The sequence below is a fragment of the Zalophus californianus genome, chromosome 6 (assembly GCF_009762305.2).
Source record: "Zalophus californianus isolate mZalCal1 chromosome 6, mZalCal1.pri.v2, whole genome shotgun sequence".
In the NCBI taxonomy this organism is placed as follows: Eukaryota; Metazoa; Chordata; class Mammalia; order Carnivora; family Otariidae; genus Zalophus; species Zalophus californianus.
In genome coordinates this window covers 107,585,844-107,608,100 of record NC_045600.1, presented here as the reverse complement: position 1 = coordinate 107,608,100, position 22,257 = coordinate 107,585,844, and the positions used below count along the sequence as shown (strand labels likewise).

Sequence of the window (22,257 nt, the reverse complement as noted above, 5' to 3'; positions counted from 1 at the left end):
CAAACTTGTCATGTGAGAAAGGCAGTGAATTAAGGACACAATGAAAAACTCCCACCTTGACCACCAAACAGAACTGGGGTGGAGGTGGGAGCCACTTAAAAGAGCAGGAAACAACGTGGCCACAAATGACAACCACTGAGTAACACAGGGAGCAAACCCCATTACCATTTGCAAAGGAAGGCTTTAAGAATTTAGGAGTTTTTCCAAGAATGACAGAGAGCGCCACTGTGTTTATAGTGTAGTGGCTCAGGATGTAATGAAATTACACTGCAGAGTACTTTAACAGTCATCTCATTAGACCTCCAGTTGGAACAAGACAGCCACATAACGTAGGCAGCTGCAAATGACTCCATTCCCATCTATTCTCATTTGCTATTAAAAATACCTTTCGGCGGCTTTTTTCCTGACATCCCTACACAAAGTGCCCTGCAAAGTATGATACATGCACCTATTTAAATTAACAAAGGAATGACTTATTTTAATCTCACTGTGCTTTGGAGTGCTTTGGCCATTTGGATGAGCAATATATCATTACATACAACCTTCCAGCGCTGCAGGCAAGAAACTCAGAGCATGCAGCATTTGGTGGGAGCCAAACAATTTCTCTAGCACACAACTGTGTCAAATGCATGCATGTATTCATTATTGAGAACGAGAGGAAATAGCTTTGATGTAGTGGAAAAAAGAAGATGATAAAAGCACCTCTGCAATATGCGTGTCATTATCAATGGTGGCAGATAGATACAATTGCACAGCCTCCTATGTGATTAGTAAATATACATATAATTGCTGTGGCCAATTATCAGAAAAATGAGATCGGTAATTACAAGACAGAAAATTAACTAGAACTCTTATTAAGGCTTTGTTTCCAATTCAAACAATTGGAAACTGCTGGAAAATACAATTAAATCAAAAGGAACTGAGGTGGTCAGAGCAGCCAAAAAAAAAAAAAAAAAAAAATCCCAAAGAGGTTAAAAGAAACGGAATGTGAACAAAATGATCCTTAGATTTTGCCTATCTGTCCTCTTTGGATGTACTCTATTCATCTAGAGCAGGAGAAGATTAGTAATCATACACTTAAAATTCTCATCAGTAGAGAAAGGCTTCCAAGAAGAAAGGAAAACAAAGGGAAATGGGAGTGAAATAAAATCTTGCGAAGTTCAAAGGATTACATGCAGGCATTACACAGAGAGGACATGAAAAACAGGGGGCTGATGAAACCGTCCACTCAGAAGAAACAGGCACGCGATAATATGACAAGTCTTCGATAAAGGTACTATAAAATGGTCACAGAAGTCCCATTGGTTTGAAGAGCAAAAATAAAACATGATATCAATTTCAGCCCAGCCTGTTTTAGGAAAGCCATATATATATCACTGTGCCTGCAAGATTCTACAAGGCCCAGTTCAAAAAAAAATGACATTTCACTGTCTCAGAAACTATTAGTAAAAAAATGGTTCAAAGTCTGAGGTGCCAAAACTATGGACTCTGATCAAGTAGTTAGTCCTCCAAGTCATCATTTCCGAAATTCTTTTGGAGGCTCTAGTACTGGAAGTGTCTGAGTAGTAGTTGATTTAAAATGCAATGTTTAGGAAGATAAAAGCCTACTGCCTTAATGTGGCTGAATATTTACTAAGACGGTTAAAATTCTGGACCGGTTTTCTACAAAGATCCTAGTATAAAACATGATGCTAATGTGGGCCTCATTTCAAAGTATGATACCAAGAGTAAATTAATGAATTATAGACTAGGCAACTTGATGAAGATGTCATTTTAACATGGATGAGAAACAAAACGAGGGAATGTGACATCTTTGCATGGGTAGTTAATTTTATTTAAGACCTGATATTGTAGCCTGTTAAGTTCCTCATAATATAAAACTAAGGAACACTGGGTGGTACCCATGAATAATTTATTTCACTTGTGAAAATGCCAGCCCAAGTCGACTTTACAGAACCGCAGAGAGTGGAGCGTCATCTCAGGGGTGCCTGGAAAGAATCACTCATCGGAGATGTGGGGGAAATTCTAATCTTACATGCATAATGCCAGATATTTCTTTTCCTTTTAAAATCCGTGTCTCTTGCATACCTCAAAGGAAATTTTCTGAGACACAGAAGACTGAGTGGCGGGGGGCAAGGGGGGAGGTGGTCAGAATGTCATGCACAAACATGGGGCGGAGGGGTGAGCAAAGGAGTCCTCTGAGAGCCTCCCACTCCACAAAAGCACGCAGGCTGTTAACACTCCAAAAGAAAGCAAATGAAGAGACCTGATGGTGTTCACCACACTGGGAGGATTTTAAAGAATACTTTTCTCATTTTTAAGCAAGTAAAATCAGAAGTTTGTTTAGAAGAGCATTGTAGAACACCTCCGAGAACCTGCCTGATTCTTGATGGAATTCAAATCTGCGCAAAGGAGGGAGGGAGGCTGAGTGGAGCTGTCCCAGTTTCCCCTGCAGCTCCCAGGGAGGGGGAAGCATCCAGTCACCGCTGGGTTAGAGGGAGCCTGAGGACTGTGTCAAGGGGTTCAGGGAAGATGAACAAATACATTTCAAAAATATGAACACGAGCTGGAGAAGCAGTTGCACTAATAACTCTCAGGCCTGGCTGGAACCGATTCTCAATTGTTAATAAAAGTCACTCTTTTTAAGACCCTGGGTGCCATACTTCACCTTAAGGGCTTTTTTTGGGGATGCTTTTCTGTTGAACTTTCTAAGCGCAGAGGTATGGAATGAAACAGTGGACACAACCTTAACCAGAAGCCTTAACCTGAGATTCTAGTCCCAAATCAACTTTAGAGTCCTGCTAAAGGGACACAAGCTGGATCTTGTTATCGAGTCGGCAACTGTTATATAAAAACAGCTGCCGTAAACCATTTCAGTAAGCAATTCTGGTCATCAAGGAGGACAGTCTCCAAGTCTCAGAGGTTTCAGTAACTACCTGGTCAGCCCCTTTTGCTAAACAACTGGAACACAAGCACGTGGCATGCTAGAGAACAGCGAAGGACAATGGGAAAAAAGTTTGAGTGATGCCTTTGCCTTGTGAATAATGAACAGTTCAGGAAGGTCAACCCATTACAACTGAAACTGTTTAATTATTAATTATGCACAATCTATGAGCAAAAGGACAAGTTCAGAATGTTTAATGTATGCTAACTTCAACTGGACTCTCTCTGGGTATTTTGTTATTAGCACTTGTCAGCAAGGTACTCAGGCATAAAAAAAGGCAAGCAGCAGAAAATCTGAGTGTGTGAGTGTGTGTGTGTGTGTGTGTGTGTGTGTACCTACACACTCAAAGAGCAGGGGAGGGGAGGAGGGAGAAGGAGGGCTGATTCCAATCACTGCTAGTTCACTTGCAGACTAACTATGCCAATAAGCACACTTCGTGACCTCGAGAGCAGGCAGATAGGTTGGGTACTCCAGATACAGAAAATATAGATGAGGCAAATGATGATGATGAAATCAGTTCCTTAAAAGAGAGATCATTATTTCAAAGGCATAGTTTTTTTGTTTTAAACTATGATGTTTCTTGGCTTTGGAAAGACCCAGGACAATGTTTGTGCATGTACGCGTGCCCCCATGTGCACACACATGCATGAGTGCATGGAAAATGGGTAGAATCTGAATTCAGCAGATTATATCAATGTCAATTTCCTGGTTGTGTTACTGTACTATACTTATAAGCTATTAACGCTGGGGGAAACTGGGTGAAGGGTAAACAGGCTCTCTCCACGGTATTATTATTTTTAATTATTACTGTTTTTTTTTTTTTAGAGAGGGAGAGGGGAGGGACAGAGGGAGAGGAAGAGAGAGAGAATCTTAAGCAAGCTTCACGCCCAGTGTGGAGTCTGATGCGGGGCTCGATCTCACGACCCTGAGATCCTGATCTGAGCCACAATCAAGAGTCAGACGTTTAACCGACTGAGCCACACAGGCGCCCCTCTCCATATTATTTCTTACAAGTGCATATGAATCTCAAATGATGTTGAAATAGAAAGTTTAAAAAGAAAAAGGTAAGGAACTATTTTTAAAAACTCTGATAAGGTCCAGATTCTTGGCGAGCTTAGATTCGTGTAAGGGGAAAGGCTCGTATAACTACTCGATGGGAAAAAGTTAAGGGAACTTTGCCTGAGAAAATATACCTGCGTATTTAACGTTTGCCTTTAATTCCTAATTACAGATAATAACGAAACCTGACAAGGATATGGCAGTTAATTCAAACATTGATAGGGCATAGACATAAAGTGCTCTATAATAGAGATGATAGTCATTCATTGCTTATTTACTGGTTTGTTCATTCAGTAATTTTCTTGACCACCTACCATGCCAAAGGCTCTGAGCCTGGCATTGTGGGATGACTAATAATTAATCCATAACCTTAAAGAATTTGTGTACTATTCAGGGGGACAAGATGTGTACCACTAATAAACAGCCCTGCAAGATGGAGGAAATGGCCAAGAGCTGGGCATTCGGGCTGTATTGGGGGGCACCATGGTTGGCTGGTACACGTGAGTTCATGAAGGAGTGACACAGAACAGACTGTGAGTCTGGAGGGCTGTAAGAGACCTCCTGTGCCCTCCTGCCTTCTTCCTTCCTCACTTCCAGAGAGCACCTGGGGAGGGGGGTGGGGAGAAGCTACCCTGAACATTTTCATCTATGTCCTGTTCCCTTCTCTTTGTGCAAAACAGAAATTCCTTCAAACCAAGATTTTATACTTACTAGCAGTAAAAGAAGGAAGACAGAAGAAGGGCAACTTCTCAAAAATCTCAAGGTGTTGGCCACACTGGCGAATTCTAAAGGTCAGTTGTGATGTGGTTAGATTAAACCAGCCTGGCAAGTTAAATAGAATATGGCAAGCCTTCTAACATTTTTTAATAGCTTATTTCCAGATTTCATGGTGTCAAGCCATCAAGTCAACAGGTAGTTAAAATCAGAGAATCACCTAGAGTCTGATCAGTATCGAGTTAATGTGCTAACATTTTAAAAATAAAATTTCTAATTCGAGTCTAATGTTCCTTTGGCCTGGCCCAAGGATTTTGGTTCCCACACACTGGGATTCACACTAATTGCCACAGCTCTTTTAGACTGCTTCACTTTTGTCCACAGTGTTGGGATCAAAGGTTGTTTGTAATGTCAGGTAGAACAGCATTTTGCCTTGTTAGACCCCAAACTGGTTTTTGATTCTCCACTGTTCACTACCTTAAAATAGCACTTTTGTGAGACAACTGCAGAATCCATAGGACAAATCTCCTCCTGACTGAGGAGGAAACCTGGTTAGTTGGGGAAAAAAAAAGGAAAAATACACACACACACACACACACACACACACACACACACACAAACTGTACCCTCCTCTTTAAAGATCTCCACAGAGGAGCGCCTGGGTGGCTCATTCATTAAGCATCTGCCTTTGGCTCAGGTCATGGTCCCACGGTCCTGGGATCAAACCCCACATCAGGCTCCCTGCTCAGCGGGAAGCCTGCTTCTCCCTCTCCCACTCTCCCTGCTTGTGTTCCCTCTCTCGCTGTGTCTCTCTCTGTCAAATAAACAAATCTTTAAAAAAAAAAAAGATCTCCGTAGAAACTAATCTACAAACCAAAACTCTATCTGTCCAAAGTGCAATCCAATGGTAGATGTTGGGAAATTAGCTCAGTTTTAATATTTTGAAGGTCCTCAGTGTTTCTAACTGTAGGTTGCTGCTCTAACAGACTGTAGTGGGGGTGGGGTGGATGGGGAGAAGGCCGTCACATCTTGTCAGAGAGAGAAAGGTGGGAACTAGATGGACAGGTGCTCCAGGTCAGCCAGAGAATGAGACAACAGCCAGCTTAAGATATAAGTGAACCATAATTACACATCAGAGTTGTACAAGTTCAGACAGTGCTTCTTAAATCACTTACTTAAAAATGTGGTTCCTCTGTGAGGAAACGATCAGTATTGTGACATTACGTTTATTTTTGATTTCACAATGCAGACAGAACTGACTGAATCTTTGGGGTGTTAGGAGGGACAGTGCTGGGAATGAGGCTGTGAATTTAGGAAGGCTTGCAGATGGATGTCATCAGAAAAGAAATCCTTTGACCCTCCTCAGCTGGAGACCACAAAGCCCTCCTTTTACTCATCCCACTCCACATCAAGCCCTGAGCAAAGAAAGTGAAAGATGATTCAATTTCCACACTGGGTCACCCCGTACTCTGGGTTGCCAGATGTGACAAATTACATGTGTGGGCACTTTGGTTTGAAGTTCTGTCCACTGGGTCTGGGCTGACAGTAGCAGCTCATTTAACTTGTCTCAGAAGGACCTGGAACCAGGGGCAAAAGGCCTGAATTTTTGCCACTTAAACACCCACCTGACCTATAAACCCTTAAATTAAAGGAGAACCAGCTGTTAGCCAAATGAATATCACAACCAGATGGCTTATAAAAAAACACAAAATATAAACGAACAGGTCTAAAGGAATCTGTCTGTAGGTAATTGGGACTAAAGATTTCTATGAAGAGTTTTCCTGTTTTTTTCTCCTAAACATGTAGAAGTTCTTTAGTACTGAGATAAAGAGAAGAGGAAAAAAAAACTTTGGTATCATTAATATCAAAACTAACCCAGCATTTAGTCTATAATTTGTTGGTCAGATTTATATTTACTCAGAGATTTTCTAGACCTATGGCAAATATCTTGGTGTTTTATTAAATTCCTTGAAAAGAGGTAGAGAACTGGAACGTGGATTAATCTTTGAAACCATATTTACAGTTGCTTTCTCTCTGAAGCTAATGAACAACACATTTTTTTCTCTTTTTGTTTTAGGTCACTTATTGGTCATAGGCTATAGGTCACAGTATCATTTAGAGGTGTCCATATGAACACACACACACACACACACACTTGCACACTAACATCCACATATACCTCCCTTTTTCATGGTGTGGGTAGAACAGCAAAAACATGCCTGTCTCATACCAAAGGGATTGCATTTACAAAAGTAAAACCTGTTATTGTCCTCTCTGTAGCCTCTCAATGCATTTCCATTGCTTTTCCATAAAACACTGCTGCAAATAATCAAGCATGACCATTGACATCCACAAGATTGAGTTTTAGGAACCATTAAATGAGCTCACCCTCGTGGGAAGCCTCCTGCTCAGGCTGGTCTAAAGGTAATTATTCAGCAATTCCTACCTGTGGTTTTACCTTGTCCCTATATAGTGTTTGAATTTCATATGCTGGTAAGGTCAATTTTTTTTCCTCAGGAAAAGTCCAGCTACACATGTTTGATCCAGGACTTAAATTATAATGTTAATATACACACTTCACCAGGTTCTATGTGCAGAAGTGCTGATTAAAAGCCATCTTAGATTAAAGGGAGATCATAAACTATATTAAACAAAAACGAAAGAGGAAAAATCTCAGGGAGAATAATAACCCTTAACAGATTCCCAAATGAAAGGAATTACTCCTCCTCTTTCCATAGGTAAGGTGTTAACACGGAGATATCTGAACTACATGCACACACCATTCAAGGGCAAGAACCTGGCAGGTCCGTGTCCTGAAAAATCAACAAGCCATAACACTATCAAGTCAGACTCTGAGAACTCACTGAAATCCAAAGACCACATCGTCACACTGTATGTCCTCCTGATGTTCACTCGACTGTTAGTTAAAATAATTACCACCATTTGCCACCTGCACTGCAAGCTACGGAGAAGGGGAAAAACAGAACTTCCTGGGGCTGCATGGTGCAGGAGTGCGGGTGGTATTTGCTTACCTATTTTTATAAATAAATTCAGAGGCGATGTGAGCTGTGACTCAAAGGCTGAAAATTATATGTGAAATTGTGCTCTACCTGGTTCCAAGCAATAAACTCGGAGAGAAGGGAATTTAAAGCTGGGTAAAGAAGATCGCGCATCAGTTTAAAATTAGTCAATATGAGAGGAACAAAGAGAGGGAGACAGGGAGGGAAGAAGGGGGAGGAAGTGAAAAAAAAATAGAACTACATACTGTGAAATGAACAAGTTCAGTTAGAATGTTCATCAGGATTTGGAAAATCATAATGCCATCTGCTACTCTGGACCTCAGAACATCAGGGATCTCGTGGGCCCAGACGCTTCCATTTCCAGGAGGAAGGAAGGAACTCATACTCCCTGGAACGCTGCCTCCGTTCTGGAATGGAGGCAACACCCCAGCCGACCAGTTTGGAATCTCTTTTGAGAACATTTGCACTGTTCACATATGCGTTTTCCCCGGTTTAGGGAAAATGAACGGCAGGCAAAATGATTACAGCAACTCGGCAGTGAGGCGGAGCGGTGCCCCAGCCCGAGCTGCTGGGTAGCTGACCCTGGCATCCAGCTTGGGCTCAGGGTGTGTAGGTCCCATCACGGTGGATTAAATGAGCATTGTCCTACGGCTGGATAAGACTTCACAATAGAGCAACACATGTTAAATGACAGCAGCCAAAATTGGCCCCACCAGGCAACTGCCCATTCACAGAACACTATTCATAGGCCTCCACCACCAAGAAATTAATTCATTAATAATACATCAGGCTTCATGGACAATTCAAAGAAAACAACACAAAGCTACTTGTTCAATGACTGCCTAAGGATGCAAAATTTTTCCTGGTTAAAAAAACAAACAAACCCAAATCTAATTGACTTACTGAAATCTAAATCATAGTGATGTTTATGCTAATATTTTGGTTAGTAAACAAGAAGAAATGGAGAAAGTCTATCTACTGAATTCACTCAGTGTCACGAGGAAATAATAAAAATACAGATTTTTCTTCAGCATTAGCTAATAAAATCTGAATTTATATAACTGTGTATTTAAAAATTATTTTTTTTCCATTTAAATGACTTTGTACATCCTTCAGACTATCAGGAAAAATTCTGCTTTTAACTTGTTTCTTCTGTTACATTTTTTAAACTCACTTTCTTTCTCCTCTCTCCCGACAACTCATAAATATGAATTAAATATAATTATAAATGAACAGAACATTAACTTTTGGATTACTGCTGTGTTTTGGTAGAATGTTAATGTCATTTCTAAAGAAACAGTTATTACCAATAGAAAAAGTAATTACTAAAGGAATCATGGCCTTAATGCTAACCTATTTTCAATCTCCAAACCAGCCAAACTGCATGAATTTAAACATACTGGACTTTTCAAAGGAGGTATTAGATTTCTAAACGCTGCCTTACATAAAAGAGGAGTATCAGTTTTCAGGGTCCCAATTATATATTCCCAACACTACGGGACACAGGTCTAGTTCACAATGTCGCTGGAGGACAAGACTATTGTGTATCCACTTGTATTAACTTACCAAGTTTCTAATGCCTCGGTCATTAACTCATACAAGTTACAAGCATCATGGAATTGTGTATCAACACTCATGTACTTGAGTGGTAAGAGTGTTAGCCACTGCGGTCAGAAGCTCGGGCCTGCACAGGTCGTCAGAGAGCTCAGGCCAGGGAGTCTTGTCTCAGGGTAAACTGCCCACAGTTTTGTGTCCTGAAAGGAACAGGCCAGCCTTTGGATGCTGGGAGCAGGAGAGATGGGCATATTCTTTTTACTTTTTGCTAACTTCAGAAGCCAGAATTATGGCAAAGTCCCCCAGGCAAAAGAAAAAAAAAGAACAGATATTATTTCCTCTGGGGTTGGCTAATACCACTTTTTGAATTCCAGGGAGGTTTCTTTAGGAAACCATTTTCACCCCCACTGGCCGCCCCCAGAGAGCACCTGCTATGTTCATAGCCCAGTAGCTTCCCACTTAGCCAGCTCCCAGTAACCTGTCTGGGAATGAGTGATTCTGCAAGAATGATTTTTTTTAAGATGACAGAGGGTTTAAGAGCCAAATCTTTTGTATATATAAATCTTTCTAAAAGGAGTCAAGCTCCTTCCTGCCGATTTAAACAGATATGCAGAATAGAATTCAATTTTTTCTTAAAGACCCGGAGTCATTCTTAGAGACAGCGAAACTGAACTGTGTTGCAATAGATCTATGCCCTTGGGGCATGTCTGCAATGCTTTCTAAATTGTTTTCTTTTATAGCTTTTAAAATAATCTCTCCTTTTGGGCGCCTGGGTGGCTCAGTTGGTTAAGCGACTGCCTTCAGCTCAGGTCATGATCCTGGAGTCCTGGGATCGAGTCCCACATCGGGCTCCCTGCTCAGCGGGGAGTCTGCTTCTCCCTCTGACCCTCTTCCCTCTCGTGCTCTCTATCCCTCATTCTCTCTCTCAAATAAACAAATAAAAATAAAAAAAATAATCTCTCCTTTTGATGCCAGAATGTTCAGCTGTCACTTTTTGCTTCCATCAAAGTCAGTCATAGGGTAGTAAGTGGAAAGAGCCATACCCTTTGACTGCCACTCAGTTTCCTCATCTGTAAAATGGGAGTGTTAGGGGAAGCAACATGTTTCCTTGGGGAAACATCTTGTAAATCATAGAAGTTAAGCCCTAGACTTCTGAATTTCGATAAAGGACCATGTAAATTAGCTAAGTATCTTCTCATCATATACTCTCTTACTTTTTTTGGATTTGTTTTTCTGCAATCTCGAAAAAACAAGTAGTAAGTTCTTACAATTATGCATACACTTCATTCAACAAATATTTGTAAGTGACCACTGCACATGAGCTGCAGCAGTATGAAGATAGAAATGAAAAGCCTAGGAACTTAGAGTCTAGTTGATAAACTACGTATAATTGGGTCTGGAACAGGAATTAATAATACAGTTTTTTTTTTTTAAGATTTTATTTATTTGTCAGAGAGAGAGAGAGCACAAGCAGGCGGAGCAGCAGACAGAGGGAGAAGCAGGCTCCCCACTGAGCAGGGAGCCTGATGCAGGGCTTGATCCTCGGACTCTGATATCATAATCTGAGCCGAAGGCAGACGCTATACCGACTGAGCCACCCAGGCATCCCTAATAATACAGTTTTTGAATGAGGTTCGTGGTACCATCCTATGAACAGAATGCTAATCATCTTCTTCCCGTAAACATGCCTTTCCCTCTGTGTGACCCATATCAGCGAGGGCCAGACTGCCCAAGCCACGTGCTTCATCTCTGACCCCACCTCTCTACACTCCCCTACATCCAATTACTTGCCAAAGTCAGTTTATTCTATCTTCTAAATACTCTTCAAACATGCTCAGGCTAATTAAAAGCCCTCGTAATCTCCGATCAGAACTATGGCTTCCTAACTGCCCTTCCCAAACATCTTCCACAACCCTGTCAGTGATTTTCCTGAAACAGAAATCTGGTTCTGTTGATCCCATTTAAAACTTTCAGAGCCCTCCCCCGGAAAGTGCCTTCAGGTGCAGTGCATAAAGATCCTCTGAAATGTGGCCCTTGTCTCATCTCTTGATACTTTGCCAAGCACTGCAGCCATGCCAAATTCCGTAGGGGCTTCCGGATCTGAGACTAACTCCTACTGGCCCTTTGGAGTCCCATTCTCTGTAAAAGACCTCTGGTACATTATCATCTCCTCTCTCATCAGCCCTCTTGTCTGCATTTCCCAGCACCTTGTCCACACTTTTATTAGAGGAGTTATATAGATACAAACATCATTAAAAGCCTTATCATATATATTTATGTGAGTGGTTAAAATGAGAATCAGTGTGGTCCTCTGAGAGCTCAGACCAGCAAGTCTCATACCACTTATACTACCTCCAATTTAGTTTAAACTGATCTGTTTATATCTGACTGTTTACTGGTCTGCCTCATGGACTAGAGCAGAAACATTTTAACGGCGGCAACTGCATTGCTATCCCCAATACCTAGCTCTGGGATTAATACAGGTTTACAGAACGATTGTTTCGGATATAATCAGTGGTTTTCATACTATAATTTATGGAACTTTAAGAACTTTTATGAGGATACCAAGGGTGGAGGTAGGGATAGGGTTGAGGTCTAAGCCTCCCACCCTCTGATGAAATTAAAATGGCTTCAGGGCGCTTGGGTGGCTCAGTCGTTAAACGTCTGCCTTCAGCTCAGGTCATGATCCCAGGGTCCTGGGATCGAGCCCCGCATCGGGCTCCCTGCTCAGCAAGAAACCCGCTTCTCCCTCTTCCACTCCCTCTGCTTGTGTTCCCTCTCTCTCTCTCTGTGTCTCTCTCTGTCAAATAAATAAATAAAATCTTAAAAAAAAAAAAGAAGTTTTGGGGCTCCTGGGTGGCTCAGTCGGTTAAGCGACTGCCTTTGGTTCAGATCATGATCCTGGAGTCCCGGGATCGAGTCCCACATCGGGCTCCCTGCTTGGCAGGGAGTCTGCTTCTCCCTCTGACCCTCTTCCCTCTCGTGCTTTCTATCTCTCATTCTCTCTCTCTCTCAAATAAATAAAATCTTAAAAAAAAAATGGCTTCAAAGTCCAAAAAAATAAATTTAAGACTTTCGTGTGCCAAAGAAGACCAAGAAAGTGAAACGACAATCCATTGGATGGGAGGAGATATTTAGAGTCTTGTATCCAGAATACATAAAGAATTGTTACAACTCAATAATGAGACAAATAATCCAATTTAAAAATGGACAATGGAACTGAACAGACCTTTCTCCAAAGAGATATTCAAATGGCTAATCAACATATAAATATATGTTGAACATCACTAATTACAAGGGAAGTGCGAACCAGAACCACAAGGAGAGACTGCTTCACATCCACCAGGATGACTATAATTAAAAAAACCCCAGAAAACACAAGTGTTGGCAAGGGTGTGGAGAAATTCGAACCCTCATGAACTGCTGCTGGGAACAGAACATAGCACAGTTGCCATGAAATACAGTTTGGAAGTTCATCAAAAAATTAAACAGAATTTTCCCATGACCCAGCAATTCCACTCCTAGGTACATATACAAGAGAGCTGAAAACATATGTCCATGTAAAAACTTGCACATGGATGTTCATAACATCATTATTTGTAATAGCCAAAAAGCAGAAACAGCCCAGTGTTCATCAACTGATAAATAAACAGAATGTGGAATAGCCATACGATGGAACATTACTTGGCCATAAAGAGGAACAAAATACTGACAAACGGCTACCACATGGAAGTACCCTGAAAACATGTTAAATGAAAGAAACCAAACATACAAAAACCAGATATTATATGAACCAATTTATATGAAATGTCCAAAACAGGGAAATCCACAGGGATAGAAAGCAGATTAATTAGTGGTTGCCAGGGATTGGACGGGACAGAGGAATTATAAGTGACTGCTAACAGGTACTGGGTTTCTTTTTGGAGTGATGGAAATGTTTAGAACTGAGTTGTGTACTTTAAAGGGTGAATTTTACATCATGTAAATTATTATTTCAATAAAAAATTTTTCAAAGAAGAAAAGACAGACAGAAATGAGTTTCTCTAGGCTGGTCTCTGTTCTTAGCTGCTGTGTTATAGGACAGAGGCCCTTTCCTGCTAGATAGCATGGACCTCAGTAGAAGAAAAGACAAACTTAGACCACATTGTTTTGTGTAGGACTAGCCCTGCCGAAAAATCTGTTTTTTAGTTTACTCCAAGGAGCATTTACTGAGCCCCTGCTTGGACCATTATCTCTACCAGGTGTTGGGACAAATCACTGTGCTGGATGATTTCATGATCTAGTGAAAGACACACTCATGAACTAAATTTGATTCCGTATGATAAAAACTGTAATAAAGCTTTTGTAACCAACGCTATGGTGGATGCTGTCTAGTACTCGGCAGGAGTGTGGTAGGATGGAAGAGTGGGAAGCTAACAGGGACAGCTTCAAAGAGGAGATGACATTTGAGCTGAGCTTTGGAGGATGCTTAGGGCATGGACCAAGTGAAAAGGGAAAGGAGGTCATTCCAAGCAGGGGGAGGGGCACCACCACAGGTGTGAAAGAGTGGGGCAACTCTGAAGGTCACTGGCTGACCCACAGTGAGGCTGAAAAAAATATGGGTGAGAGTCTCAAATGCCGTGTTAAGGAGTTTAGATATTATCACTGGAAGGTTTGAGAGGTTGAGATCTGTATTTCTTTTTTTTTTTTAATGTATAAATTGTTTATTTTTATTTTATTATGTTATGTTATCACCATATATTACATCATTAGTTTTTGATGTAGTATTCCATGATTCATTGTTTGCATATAACACCCAGTGCTCCATTCAATACGTGCCCTCTTTAATACCCATCACCAGGCTAACCCATTCCCCACCCCCCTCCCCTCTAGAACCCTCAGTTTGTTTCTCAGAGTCCATAGTCTCTCATGGTTCATCTCCCCCTCCAATTTCTCCCCCCTTCATTTTTCCCTTCCTACTATCTTCTTTTTTTCTAAAAAGATAATTCCATGGAGATGGAGTGGTAGGAGAAAAAAGGGAGAAGAGCTTAGAAGCTTTTTAATAATGTGCTTTCAAAAGCAGACTCTTCCCTCCTTTCCTTCCCCCATTCCTGGTCCTCAATCTTCTCATCCCCTTCTTCATGTGTCACCCTCTACTAGAACAGAGATGTTAGCTGCCTCTTGGTTTGCCCGGTTCATGTCCAAGTGTCTAGCCGTGTGATTAACCTCCACCCTCTTCCGCCAAGTGGGCGCTGGCAATCAAACGCTGTTTTCTTTTAGCACTGGACATATTTGCTGGCATTTCTAGAAACTATTAGATGAGCCTCATCTAAGTAAAGAGTTCTTGTGAGTTCAGGTGTTTGGTGGGGTGGATGACTGTCCCCATTCATAAGGACTCTTTCTTTTTTCTTAAGTAGGCTCCAAGCCCAGTGTGGAGCCCAGACTCATGACCCTGAGATCAAGACGTTGAGCTGAGATCAAGAGACAGACACTCAACCAACTGAGCCACCAGGTGCCCCTCATAAGGACTCTTTTTAATGCCACTATAATGATGTGCATATGCCAGTCAGGCAGCTAAGAGTGGAGGCTCTCATGTCTTCATTCAAATTTATGGTTAAACGAGTCCTAAGAACTCACTGAAGGCACAGACTTCTTATAAATGGAGGTTTGTAATGATGGGCTATTAATTATTATTATTGTTGTTATTATTATTTTTGGCAACAGTCTGTTCCCATCTTAAGCTTTACTTTACTCTTTATGGACAACCCCATAGCAACATCCCCCCCCCTCCAATTCTTGCCTATCACTCAGCTGGCCATTTGTTCCCATCTTCCTTCCCCCATCCCCAATGTGGCCTTCTTGTCCAGCCCCCTTTCCTAGCCACAGACCTTACAAGGAAGAACATTACCTCCCCTACTTCCCACCCGGAGGCACACAAGTCTCCTTTTAAGCTGTGGCTTGCCACCACTCTGACTCTTGGCCTGTTGCAGTGATTCTACTTCCTTGATGGTATCCTTTGACACACAAACACTTACATTTTGATGAAGTACAATTTTTTTCCTTGCTTATGCTCTTGGGTGTCATATTTAAGAAACTGTGACCTAAAATCACAGTCATGAAGATTTACATCTATGCTTCCTTTTAGGAGTTTCATAGTTTTAGCTCTTACATGTAGGTCTTTGAACTCTTTTGAATTAATTTTTATGTATGATGTGATCGGGAGGGGTCCACATTCATGCTTTTGCATGTGGATATCCAACTGTCCCAGCATCGTTTGTTGAAAAAATGATTCTTTCACCATTGAATGGTCTTGGCGTCCTGGCTGGAAAACAACTGAGCATGGATATATGGGTTTATCTCTGGACTCTCAGTTCTATTCCATATGTCTGTCCTTACGCTATCTTGTCCTATACTATCTTGTTTATGGCAATTTTGGGGTTTGAGGTCAGGAGGCATGAATCCTCCAACTCTCTCTTTTTTTCCCCCAAGACTGTTCTGGCTATTCCAAGTTCCTTGCATTTCCCTATGCATTTTGGGATCAGTTCATCCATTTCTGCAATAGCCCACTGGGATTTTGACAGATACTGTACTGAATCTGCATATCAATTGGAGGGTACTGCCACCTTAACAATATTAAGTCTTCCATTCCCTGAACATGGGATGTCTTTCCATTTATTTAGGTCTTAAATTTCTTTCAATAATGTTTTGTAGTTTTCCACTTTCATTAAATATCTTCCTAAGTCTTTTATTCTCTTTGATTCTTTTGATAACTTGAATTGTTTTAATTTCATTTTGAATTACAAGTGTACAGAAATACAATTGATTTTGGGGCACCTGGGTGGCTCAGTTAGTTGAGCGTCTGACTCTTGGTTTCGGCTCAAGTCATGATCTCATGGGTCATGAGATCAAGCCTGGCACTGGGTTCCACACTCAGGAGGGAGTCTTCTTGAAGATTCTCTCCTTCTGCCCCTCCCTCAATCGTGTGCAGTGCTCTCGTTCTAAAATAAATAAATCTAAAAAAAAAGAAATATAATTGATTTTTATGTGTTCTTGTATCCTACAACCCTGCTGAACTCATTTATCAACAGTTTTTGTGTCTGTATTTTCTAGTGTTTTCTATATATAATATCATGTCATCTATAATACAGTTTTGCTTCTTCCTCTTCAACCTGGATGCCTTTCCTTTTTCTTGACTAATTTTCCTGTGTAGAGTCTCTATACAAAGTCAAATAGTAGTGGTGAGAGTGAACATCTTTGTCTTTTCCTGATCTTAGTTGGGAGTGAGGGGGGGGGTTAATTATTTTAGTCTTTTACCATGAAGTATGATGTTAGCTGTGGGGCTTTAGTAGATGTTCTTTATCAGGTTGTCGAAGTCTCCTTCTCTTCCAACTTTGTTGAGTGTTTTTTTGTGTTTTTTTTTTTTTATCAAGAAAGGGTGGTCGATTTTTGTTAAATGCTTTTTCTGTATCTACTGAGATGATCATGGGATTTTTGTTTTTTATTCTAATATGGTGTATTATATTGACTGATTTTCATTGGGCCAAACTTGCATTTCTGGGATAAATCCCACTTGATCAATATGTATAATTTTATATGCTGCTGGATTCAGTTTGTTGGTATTTTCTTGAAAATTTTTGAATCTATATTGATAAGAGAAATTGGTCTATAGTTTTCTTGTGAAGTCTGTTTGGCTTTGGAATCAGGATATTACTGGCCTCCTAGAAGAAGTTAGGAAATGTTTCCTTCTCTTCTGTTTTTTGGAAGAGTTTGAGAAGGATTGGTGTTAAATCTTCTTTAAACATTTGGTATAATGCTTCTACCCATGAAATCATATGGTCCTGGGCTTCCCTTTGTGGGAAGTTTTAAAAAATTGTATTTACTTGTAAGTCTACTCAGATTCTGTATTTCTTCCTAAGTCAGTATTGGTAGTTTGTGTTTTCCTAGGAATTTGTCCACTTCATCCAGGTTATCCAATTTGCTGGCATATGATTGTTTGTGTCATTCTCTTATACTCCTTTTTAATTCTGTAGGCTGGCAGTAAGGAGCCTGTTTCATTCCTGATTTCAGATATTTGAGTCTTCTCCCTCTCTCTCTTTTTGGTCAGTCTAGCTAAAGGTTTGTCCATTTTGCTGATCTTTTCAAAGAACCAACTTTTGGTTTCATTGATATTCTCTATTGTTTTTTTATTCTCTATTCTGTTTATTTCCATTCTAATTTTATTATTTCCTTCCTTCTGCTTGCTTTGACTACGGTTTGCTCTTCTTTTTCTAGTTTCTTCTAGTAGAAGCTTAGGTTATTGATTTGAGATCTTTCTTCCTTTTCAATGCAGGCATTTCCGTCTAAAAATTTCCCCCTGAACAATGCTTTTGCTACATCCCATGAGTTCTGGTATGCTGTGGTTTCATTTTTGCTCATCTCAAAGTATTTTCTAATTTCCCTTGGGATTTATTCTTTGTCTTATTGGTTTTATATATATATATATATTTATATATATATACACATATATATCTCATTGGCTATATATATGTATACATATATATCTCAGTGGTTATATATATGTGTGTATATATACACATACACATATATATGTATACATTATATATATACACACACACACATATATACATACATATATATATATATATATATATATATATATATATATATCTGGCAGTGTACCATTTCTATATATTTGTATTTTCCTTCTGTTTTCTCCCTCCTGAGCCCCTTGGTTCCTTGGCCAGCTGTCCATTTAGTATCCATACTCTGTCTATGCCACTGTCCTCTATCAAAGCCCTGCTCTGCATTCATCTTCTTCAGAAAGCCTTCTTGGAGTAAGCAGAAGGGATAAACTCTCCAGCAGACCCACCCAGATGTTCTACATAGAGTGCTATGCCATGACATTTCTAAGACCAAATCCTTTTTCCTTTCTATTCACAGCAGGGAAGAACAGTCAGTGTATCTCAGAATGACTGAGCTAGCACCTTCAACAATCAAGCCTATTGTTTGTCTACACACCTGGCCCAATTATAGCCCATTACTGACCGCTAAAACTTTGTGCTTCTATTTCAGAATATAAATTTTGGAATTTCACAAGTCTTGTAGTTTTTTAAAAAATTTTTTACTTGAGTACAGTTGACACACAATGTTATATTAATTTCAGGTATACAACACAGTGATTTGACAACTCTATATGTTATGCCATGCTCACCACAAGTGTAGCTACCATCTGTCACCTACAATGCTATCACAGTACCACTGAATGTATTCCCTATGCTATAGCTTTCATCCCTGTGACTTATTCACTCCATAACTGGAGGCCTGTACCTTCCACTGCTCTTCACCCATTTTGTCTCCACCACCCCCTCAAGCTCTGGCAAACACCAGTTTGTTCTCTGTATCGAGGAGTCTGTTTCCACTTTTATTTGTTTTGTTATTTTAGAGTCCACGCATAAGTGAAATCATATAGTATTTGTCTTTTACTGCCTGACTTATTTCACTTAGTATGATACCCTCTAGGTCCATCCATGTTGTCACAAATGGCAAGATCTTATTCTTTTTTATGGCTGAGCAACATTCCACTGTGTGTGCGCACACACACACATACACATCTTCTTTATCTATTCATCTATCAATGGACACTTGGGTTCTTTGATATCTTGGCTATAATAAATGCTGCAATGAACACAGGCGTGCACACACCTTTTCAAATTAGTGTTTTTGTTTTCTTTGGGTAAATATGCAGTAGTGGAATTACTGGATCATATGGTAGTTCTATTTTTAAATTTTTGAGGAAGCCTCATACTGTTTTCCACGGTGGCTGCACCAATTTATATTCCCACCAATAGTGCATGAGGGTTCCCTTTTCTCTATATCCTCACCAATACTTGTTATTTCTTGTCCTTCTTGATTCTAGCCATTCTGACAGGTGTAAGGTGATAGCTCATTGTGGTTTTGATTTGCATTTCCCTGATGATTAGTGATGTTGAGCATCGTTTCATGTGTCTGTTGGCCTTGTAGTTCTAAGAAATCAACACTTTCATGTAGAAGATATTTCTGATCAGGTATAAGCATGACTTAAAAGAATTCAATTTTTACTAGTAAAGTGAATAAACAGAAGTCTAAATCAGGGATTTGCTAATTGTCTTGCTGAGCACCTACAGATGTCACATAGGAATTTATTTTTAGCCATAATATGTCTGAAACATATATATATATATATATATATATATATATATATATATATATATACACACTGAGAGTAATAATCCATCTTTCTGGTTGTCGTATTTCAGACAATCTGAATATTCTGAAACACACCTGTGAACTTAAAAATGATTCACAATAAGGATTGAAACCATTCTGCCTGACATTTATTTTTTTTCCTTTCCTGACCTGGGAAACTCCTAGTCATCCTTTAAGACCTAGCTTAAATGCCACTTATCCTGAGGGGCCTCTCCTAATCACCCCCAGAACAAACCCTGGGTCCCTGGGTTCTATAGACGCACTCTACACTGAACCACACACTATTCATTTCTGTGTCCATATCTTTTCCAAGGCTATGAATAACTTAGAGGCAGGCTCAAGGGTGAGGTCCTCACTTCCATCATTGCAATTCCTAGCACTGATGTCTGAGGCCCACTAGTTGACTCCAGCCAGCCTGGGATTTGGTGACCCAGAAATCATTGTTGTATCCCCACCTGCCACACCAATGTGGCCAATGCTTTGTTGCCAGCCAAGCTGGAACCCTAGGCCCTGGAGAGAGTGTTAAATGGCTATGCAGCTTCCTGAGTCCCAGCACGTTGTATTGGCTCAGGGTGTGGGACTGTGCTTCTGCCTTTCTACTTTCATTTACACACCTAGTTTGCAGTTGGCCTGGGTACCTTGCCAGAAACCCAGTTTCTTTCTAGGCTTGGAGCCTGTCCTCACCAAGGTCTGCTCAACTTGGGCTATCAAAGAGCAGGAACTTTTGATAACTATCTGCTGAATGAATGCACACAGGCCCACCCATTTTACCTCATTAAAGAGAGGCACAGGCCTCTATCTCTCTTCTCAGATGAACTTTGACCTTACACATACCACTTGGGTTTCTGATTTCATTTGGTACCTGCTAGTTTTACTAGGGTCACTATCAGGAGAGCAAAGACTGAAGACAGATGGTTAGATCACTGGGGCAGCAGGTAGTCACTGTCAAGAACGAAGAGTGACCAAAGAAACCAGAGGTGATTACAAGAGAGAACACAGGAAAGCACCAAGTGGAGCCATGTAAGGCTATTTAGCCTCAGAACAAATGACTTTATACACCTCAAGAGGCCGAAGCATATCACTGAGTGCCAAGGTCAAACACAGGCAAAGGGGCTGGTAAGATTCAGTGAAAAAATAAGGTAAACCCCACACAGTTTTATAGCCCTAGAGGGCATCAATACATCAAAGTTTAGTTCACTATCAAGTTTAGTTCACATCAAAGTTTAGTTCACTGTCACTAACAAGGACCTGAGTCATCAAGAAAAGGTTGAACGATATTCATTAGACACTGTCAACAGGCTGCTAAAACAGGCTGTTTTAGAAACACTTCTTTCCTAAAATGAAAATTTCTCATTGATATCAGAGCTGAAAGTGGTAAATCTCAGTTACCTAGACAAGAGGGGCTGCCTTGTTCCCCACAGATACTGGATGGCTAAGGCATCACGGCACACATAGACACTTACCACTTAACAACGAATCAAATATCCAAATCACAGGTATTTGGGGCCTAGAGAGGGCCTGACTATATAACAGTTTTGAAATAAGAAGTTCTTTTGAGAGAAGCAAGTCTGAGGCAGTATCACTAAGATATCACTCATATCCTGAGTTAGCCCGATCTAAGCCAGATAAACTCTGCCTACCAAAATTAAACTGGATTGCCCTGATTTCTTTTTTTTTTTTTTTTTTAAGATTTTTAGTTATTTGACAGAGAGAGACACAGTGAGCACTGGAACACAAGCAGGGAGAGTGGCAGAGGGAGAAGCAGGCTTCCCGCCGAGCAGGGAGCCCGATGTGGGCCTCGATCCCAGGACCCTGGGATTAGGACCTGAGCCGAAGGCAGACGCTGAACGACTGAGCCACCCAGGCGCCCCTGGATTGCCCTGATTTCTGACTGAGCTTCTCTTATTACCTTGACTATCCTCCTAGCTCCTGATCTGCCGTCCAAATTTCATGTTCATGGTTCTTACTCGTGTTTAACATTTGGTGTCTTCTGTCTGGACATCTGGTAGCTAGCTCTGGCTTTGTTCCATGATTTTACTTCCTGACTCCCGCCCTGGCTCTGACATTCACCTTTAGCCACTCCAGGGCTGGCTCCTGCCCACCTGGCCTTGTTTCATTACTTCTTCACTGTGTACCAGGCCATGCAAGAGGTCAAGCTGGGTATCCACATAATAATGAAGTATGTTACCCTGGGCTTTACTTAGCTATTTTATATATGACTCTGAATACATCCACCTTGTTTGAACTAGGCTTCTTTAGGGGTGGTACTTTTTCATCTGACTTATCTCGAACAGAAACAGTACACACTACCACTGGATACACATTTCAAAATGGGGCATATCCCACACTCAAGGAATAACATGGCTCAAATCCTAGCTGGTTATATTCACACAGAAAAGAAGCCCTAAAAGTCAGGTACAAATGAAGATAGATGACTCATAGCCCTCTGGGATCTAAAAGGGCAGATTAGCCCCGAAAGACATTACAGAAGAGGTTCTCAAACCTGAATGTGCAGAGAGCTACCTACCTGGGAAGCTGGTAAAATGTAGATTCCTGGGCTGCACACCTAGAAAGTCTAATTCAGTGATCTGGATCCAAGAATCTGATGGAGTTAGCCCCGAGACCACTCTTTGCAAAACACTGTACCGCAGCAATGAGAAGTCTGACAAACATGGGACAGGCACAGTAATTTACACGCCTCCCCAACCTTTCTTTCTTAGAAGTCCTTATGCCCTTTGCATA

The 22,257-nt window shown here is 40.7% G+C and overlaps 1 protein-coding gene across 12 annotated transcripts in view; it reads right to left on the bottom strand.

Moving 5' to 3' along the window:
- MAP2K5 (mitogen-activated protein kinase kinase 5) overlaps positions 1–22,257 on the bottom strand; it is a 246,134-nt gene that overhangs the window by 39,666 nt on the left and 184,211 nt on the right. The window lies entirely within an intron of this gene.